The sequence below is a fragment of the Pistacia vera genome, unplaced genomic scaffold (genome assembly GCF_008641045.1).
Source record: "Pistacia vera cultivar Batoury unplaced genomic scaffold, PisVer_v2 Contig660, whole genome shotgun sequence".
Taxonomy (NCBI): domain Eukaryota; kingdom Viridiplantae; phylum Streptophyta; class Magnoliopsida; order Sapindales; family Anacardiaceae; genus Pistacia; species Pistacia vera.
Window position 1 is genome coordinate 1,648,297 of NW_022196513.1, and position 7,189 is coordinate 1,655,485.

Genomic DNA, 7,189 nt, shown 5'->3' on the forward strand with positions numbered 1-7,189 from the left:
GCACTATTGTTACACTGGGTTGATGATTGCAATGAAATATTCTCTTCCAGCTTGTTTCCGAGATTCTTCAATCTAGCCATACTTCTTGTGATAACACCTCTACTTGGGGTAATGAAGTCAGTACTCTTCTTAAATTGACCATCATCATCTTTGTACTTGGGTAAATTATATTTTGAAGGAATACTAGGAGTTCCATTCTGAACATAATATGCAGTACTATGTGGCCTTCTAATTCTGTATTCCCAATGGCTGGCATGCTTCTTTCCGTAACCCCTTTACTTGGGGAAGAACATTCATTTCCTCGTAAGATCACTGTGAAATTCCTCTGCTCTTGTTTCTGTTGCATCCAGGATAACATCGTGATCTTGTACTGCCAGTCGGCCTTCACATTCTCAGGATCACTTGGAGTTTCGTCTGCTGCAATATTGCAGCTAAAATTTCTAAACACTTCACATTACCAGAATCTCCTTGAGGAAAAAGCAAAAGATCACGTATTCTAGTCACATGAATATCATCTAATGAAACTGGCTGAATGTACTTGAACACATGTGACCTGAACAAAATAGGCCTTGATGGGTTGCCTTTGTCAGGATATTCTTGGCCACAATACTGATTGCCATATCTTCCCAGAAAATGGAAATCCAAGCGGAAAAGATTGCAAACCTGTTAAGTTTAGAATTTTAGAATTGGAATTATCTACAAATTCTAAATATCAAAAATACGACCACCTCTACAAACTATGCATATATCCTCTATTTCAGCAGCAGCATTCCAATTTACATTTACTCAATCCCAGCTTAATTCTTTTAATGCTACTTCCTAAATGTGTACTAAATCTTCCCAAAAACCCAATGGCACATAAAGAAAACCAGGGGGGCTACAGTAGGAATTAGAAACATGAGAAATGTATCACAACATATCTTCATCCATAGCCATATGGAGTGGTGTTATATACCTTTCTATATTAACGTTGCAAAACCAACACAAATTATTCAATATTTCATAAAACTGAGACCAAACATGTTGCATTCTGATACTATACGGAGGAGAAATGAACAAAAAGGCTTATGTACCTCCAATGGGAAGCCATTTAGTTGCGTGCGAGACCTATTTTGAAGCCACTGAGTTTAACTGTGATTCCATCTACTGTCTCAAGAGTTGTGGTATCATGTCTCTTGGCAACGGCTGCAGAACAAAACGATCTACCCCCAGACTCCTAAAATATAAATCAATAACAAACAAAAACAAATTGAATCTATTGATTCAAAACAGCAGAAGTGAAATGAAGAAGCAACAAATAATGAACTTATGTCAAATGAAGAACTAACAATCAGTAACTCTAAAGGGATCCCATCTACCATAGGGGGGTCACGAGAACAAAATGAAATATAGGCAAATTTTCTAAAATGACTCGAGAATCAAAACAATCAATTCTAAATCCAAGATGGAATACCAAAGAAAGAAAAAGAAACTTTAAGTGCCACAAGAGAGACTGAAAATGCAACATGAAAGAAATCAGTTACTAATAAATTAAAATACAAAATCCTCGGATAAATATATGTTTTCAAATCCTTCTTTTTCAACCAAGAAATCATCAGAGAAAATAAAATCCCTTAACGCACTTAGCTGAGATTGTATCCCCACAGTATTATAACTACTAAAGGTTGACCCCATAACCAACCAGTGAATACACAAGTGAAGCTGAGAGAGTTTTGAGTATGTATATTAATATAACAAAAATTTCATATACACCCATTCAATTTCTAAACAACAACAAAAAATAATAATTTGATTACTCTCAAAAATGAGATTAACCCAACACTCTAACTATAATTCATTGAAATAAAATTAACTTTAAAAAATATATATAATAAAGAAGCAACATATCTTCATACTTGTCTTCTTTAAAAAACCAAGATAGTAAACAAAAATTCATTAAACTGAAAGCTATTCCCCATCATTTTCTTCATCACATAAATGGAACTTCATTACATTACTGATTTTTTATGAAAATCTCTCACCCAAATGAATCCAAACAAATAATTAAAAAAAAAAAAAAAAACTGCCTTATCTCTTGGAGCAAAACCCAACAGCTAAGCGCTTACGCTCCTTTGCCTTAACCAGCCCCCAACATACAACAAAACCTACAAAAAACAAGTAAATAAAACACAAACATTGATATATGGGTACTCAAGCAAAGATTGAAAAAAAAAAAAAACAACATTTAAGAAGAAATTGGGCATACAGTATTCAAAGACACGAAGACAGTTTAGTGAACTGGTTTTGGGGGCTTGAGGATTCTGGTCGGAATCCGAACTAATTGAGAGGTTGTTTGCATTTGCAGATCCAAAGAGGGAGCTTTTTCGTCTCGTTTTCACCATTGTAAGTGGGAAATGTCATTCATCTTCAATCTGATGTAGAGTTTCTGGGTTGTCAAAGCGCCCCCCTTAAAAGTATCAAACAACGAACCCTTTATTTCCTTCATCTCTAAACTTACATACTTGTCTTTTTCAAAAATTCATAAACTACATTTATCAATACGATCTAGATCACCAGGAAAGCTGTAATGGGGAAAAAAAAAACAGTGAATTTTCGTGTGCTTCTGTTTAGAATCAGAGTCACACATTTGATGCTTTTATTCTGATTGTGAGCAGACTACTCAGAAAAGAAAGAAAAATCAAAACTAATAAGAAAAGTAAACCTGCAGTCTGCAGAAGCTTCGACTTCCTTTTGTCGGCGTCGGCTTGGACAGTAATACTCGAATTCCGCCTTCATATGTGCCCAACATAATACACTTTAACTGGATTTAAAATAATTCCTTAAAAGAAGAAAATATGGTTGTTTGGTTTAATATTTGGATAGGATTTGGGGATAGTATTGGGTTATTGAATAGGGGAATATTAGGATAAAATTTAAAAATTTGTGAAAAAGCCCTTAGGTTTACTAATTTAATTAAAGACCTGAACATATAAAATGACAAAAACACCCCACTACCTGGTGCCAGATTCGGCCACCATCGTCGGAATCTGACTGGAAAATTAGTTACGGCATAGAACGGCAGATCTATGCTGGAACACGTCGTTATGACCTTTTCCGAACAGCTGACGGCCAGATCTGGCCTTTTCCGGCCAAATCGTGGGGGATCTGACCGAAAAGGCCACACGGTGAACTTCCGGCCATTTCTGGTCGGCAGTTAGGCCGTTGTAAGATTCTGGCTATCACCACGGTGGTTGCTGGAATCTGACAAGTTGGGTTGATGGGGGTGTTTTTGTTAATTGTAAACTTTTTTCAGGGGTATTTAGTGAAATTAATAACCTTATGGGGTCTAAAAGTAATTAAAAAAATAGGGTAATATTTCTGGAATAATGGAGAATAGGATCCAGAGTAGGATAAAAATACAAGCCAAACATGCAGAATGATGCCAATATTTAGGGGTGTGGAAATCCGTTTAACGAACCGGATTGGCCTCATTTGAACCAAATCAGTTTTTTTTTTTTTGTTTACAGTATTTAAACCAAAACTGAATCGGAATGCCCTTTGAACCAATTTATAATAGAACGAATATTCGGTTCGATTTCTAGTAAACGATTTTTGAAACGAGCAATTTTTATTTTTGCAGAGTCATTTGTGTTGGAGTAGGTGTCTTAGAGTAATCATTATGTGGAATTGACTCTTTGCAATAATGTTTATTAATCAATAAAAAGACATTCCACTATATCACGTAAATCATATTATGTGTATTTATATGTCCTTAGGATGGTAGAATCGTGACGAGGGTATCAAGTGTTTCAAATTTTGATAGTGAGAATCCTATGATCACATATGGTGGTCGTTAAAATGTCTGTAGTCCCAATTATTCTGACCAAGGACACAGTAATACAGTAAGGCTATCATAATGTTGAAGACCTTGTTGAAAGGCAGTGACTGATCACACTTGTCAAGGTTGTTTGCCGACAACTGGTGCGACATTAGTGCTGCTATAAGCAAGTTCACTGGACAGACCACCAGAGGATCCATATGGACGGTAACCCACGTGTCTATGAAATAAATCTTCTAACGGACGGTGGTGCATGTGATCCTTAGACTTAGATCACTGGAGCATAGTTAGTAAATACGGATACGGTAAAAAAGGGTACGGGAATGAGTACGGCAAACGTGTGATGAAAAATACGTTTATAAAAACTCGGCCTTAAATTCGGATACGGGAAAAATACGGTACGGGTATATACGGGTTTAATACGATATATTGTCATAATACGTTTTGAAAAAGCGGCAATATAATCCTAATTTTAGTACTTTTTATGTCATTGAATAATTATCTCTATTTTTTCTTATAGGTGTATGATTTATATCTTTTTTAATTATAATATTTAGTTTATTATTACAAATATTATAGAGCGATCAATTATTAAATAAAACAAACAAATTATTTGTCTTTAAGTTTAAGAAGAAGAAGAAAGACGAAGAACGGTTGTTTGTTGAAGAATAGCTGAAGAGGAAGAGAGGTAGAGACGCCAAAAAAGAGAAGAAGAGAGAAAGAGGGCACAAAAAAAAGAGAAAAAAGAAGAGGGCGCCAAAAAACAGAAGGAGAGAGGAAGTGAGCGCAGAAAAGAGAAGGCGAGGCGCCAAAAAGAGCTGACGTTGCTCTAGGTAAAAGAGACTGAGCATAACAGACTTGTTTTGATCAAATTTCACCTAAAACGGTCATTTTGGCTCAGTAAATAACAAAATTTATTTTTAAAAATACGGTTGAATTATACGCGAATATTCGGCTAAGACATATATTCGCGCTTATAGAATAAGGAATTCGCATATAAAACGTGAATTTACTAACTAGGCCCGGAGCACCTTGTGCACCAATTGGTGTAGTTTGCACTAGCCCTTGTGCACCATTGGTGTAGTTTGACACTACCCAACGTAATTCTATCAAAGCTATCAATATGGTAGTGATTGGCTACATTGAGAAATGTATCGAGACTTGGTGGATTAACAAAGGATTCATCACTACTGGGTACGAGGAGAGTTATCTCACTGGGTAATTCAGAAATGGTAATGACACTAAATCTGTGACACACGTGGGATTGAGGTGATGCGCAATCGATTTAATATTCTATCATTGGTCCATAACTAAAACAAACATGTCGAGGATATCTGAGGTTGACACTATTTATGTACCTCAATCGATGAGGAAACAGATGATGAAAGGATTGGATTGCACTGTAACCATACTGTTGACAGGCTGGGGTTTTGCTGAATCTGAATCATGGGTGGTCATGATGCCTGTTAGGGGCCAATCTTAGGCTGTATGTAGTGGACGATTAATTGGTGTTAATCGTGATATACACATGCCGATATAATGAAGAGCCTACGGGTCACACACTTAGAAGATAATTTAGAATCAATTTGTGAGAATGGTATTTCATCTTTTAGGACAAAAGGGTTTTTGGTAATTCACATTGCAATTAAATTTGCTGAGGTTGTTGCCTGTATTTAATCTTAATATAAAATAAAATTAGTGAGATTATATTAAATATATAGTATATATAAATGAATTATATATTAATTAAAATCATGATTATATATTAATTGATTTTAATTATAACAATAATTAATTAATTAAAATACCATTAAGGGTGTGTTTGGTTGCAAGGGTGAACTAGGGTTGGAGCCTAAGGCTATTCCTAAGTGGAACAGGGTTTTAATTGTTGCACTATATAAGTGCCAACTTAAAATTAAAACAATGTGATGTATTCATTCAATCAAAAACCCTAGCCATCCTATCTCTCTCTCTTAAGTTACACTCTTATGTGAAGAAGAAAAATTTTCTTGCTATTCTTTCTTGATTCTTGAAGCCCTTGATTGTTCTAGCAAAATAATCAAGGGTTCTGCGGATTATATTCCTGTGGACTTCCATGAGTGCGATCCTACATTGGATCAATTAGCGAAGAATCACGTGAACAGTATCTGGTAAACAGTAGCTGGTGAACAATAGCCAGTGAACAGTGTTCATGTCCAAAGTCAGAGATATTCGGGGGAGTCTCCAAATGTCGGTATGAACTAAATCCTTGTATGGATTTGTTTTTAATACTATTTTATTTTACGTTTCAGTTTATGCATGAAAACATTATAATTTGTGCTCGAATCTTGGTTCATGTAATTGATCGATTCGTTTTAAATATTACGTTTTTCCGCTATGCGAATCCGGTCAGTTACTAACATTTTGATCGTCCTAATTAGACTTGTCATGAAAAATTCGCATTTGCTCTAAGTTATGCATAGCTCGCTTACTGAGGAACTTTTCAAATATACGCGAGGAAATCTTAGGCGACAATTCTGACTTCGGACTTATTGTCCGTCTAGAGTTTTGGTCGCTGGCTTATACTGATTTCCTTTGACGTGTTTTACTCAGATTTTTCCAAGTGTAACCTCGTCGATTCAAGAAAGTTCACCCTTAATAAGTTGGACTTTCGCTTGGCTTATCGAGCTAAGCTACCTTTTTTCTGAACTCTTGACTTTGAGCTTTGGATGCGATCACGTAGGTTGCGATTTTCAAACCACAGATAATAAATGATAACCAATAAGTAAATAAAAAGAAAATGGCGAACAAAGAAAAGTTGATGAATAATATATCTTTTATTGATAGAGCTTTTTGGTCATAAACGACCTTGTAATGAATACTTGAAAGAAAATAAAATATGGTTGGAACCCGAGCTACTCGTTGGTCATACCTTCGCAGATGCTCAGCGTTCAAGGCTCGTAGAATGACGTCACCATTGAGGTGTTCCAGGTGGAAAGTTCTTGGTGCAAGCTTCAAGGAGATCCTAAATGGACCTTCCTATTTGGGCCTAAGTGCCCCTAAGTTCGGGTTTTGTATACCCTGGACAATCTTTCTGAGGACTGGGTTGCCTACTTCAAATTCTTTATTCTTGACTTTGGTGTTGAAGTATCGTTTGGCTCGCTGCTGATATAAGGTGAGCATTAGCTGAGACTTGGCCTGATGTTCTTCGGTTAGGTCTAGCCTCAAACGGAGAAGATCTTCATTTACTTCTTTGTTGAAAACTTCCTTTTGGAATGAACTAATCCATTCTTCAATTGGGGTCATTCACACTCGTATGATAGAGAGAACGGGGTATTCTTAAGCCCATATTCCCTTCAAAGCGCCAAGCTTCTTCTTAATGGTGTGTTTGAT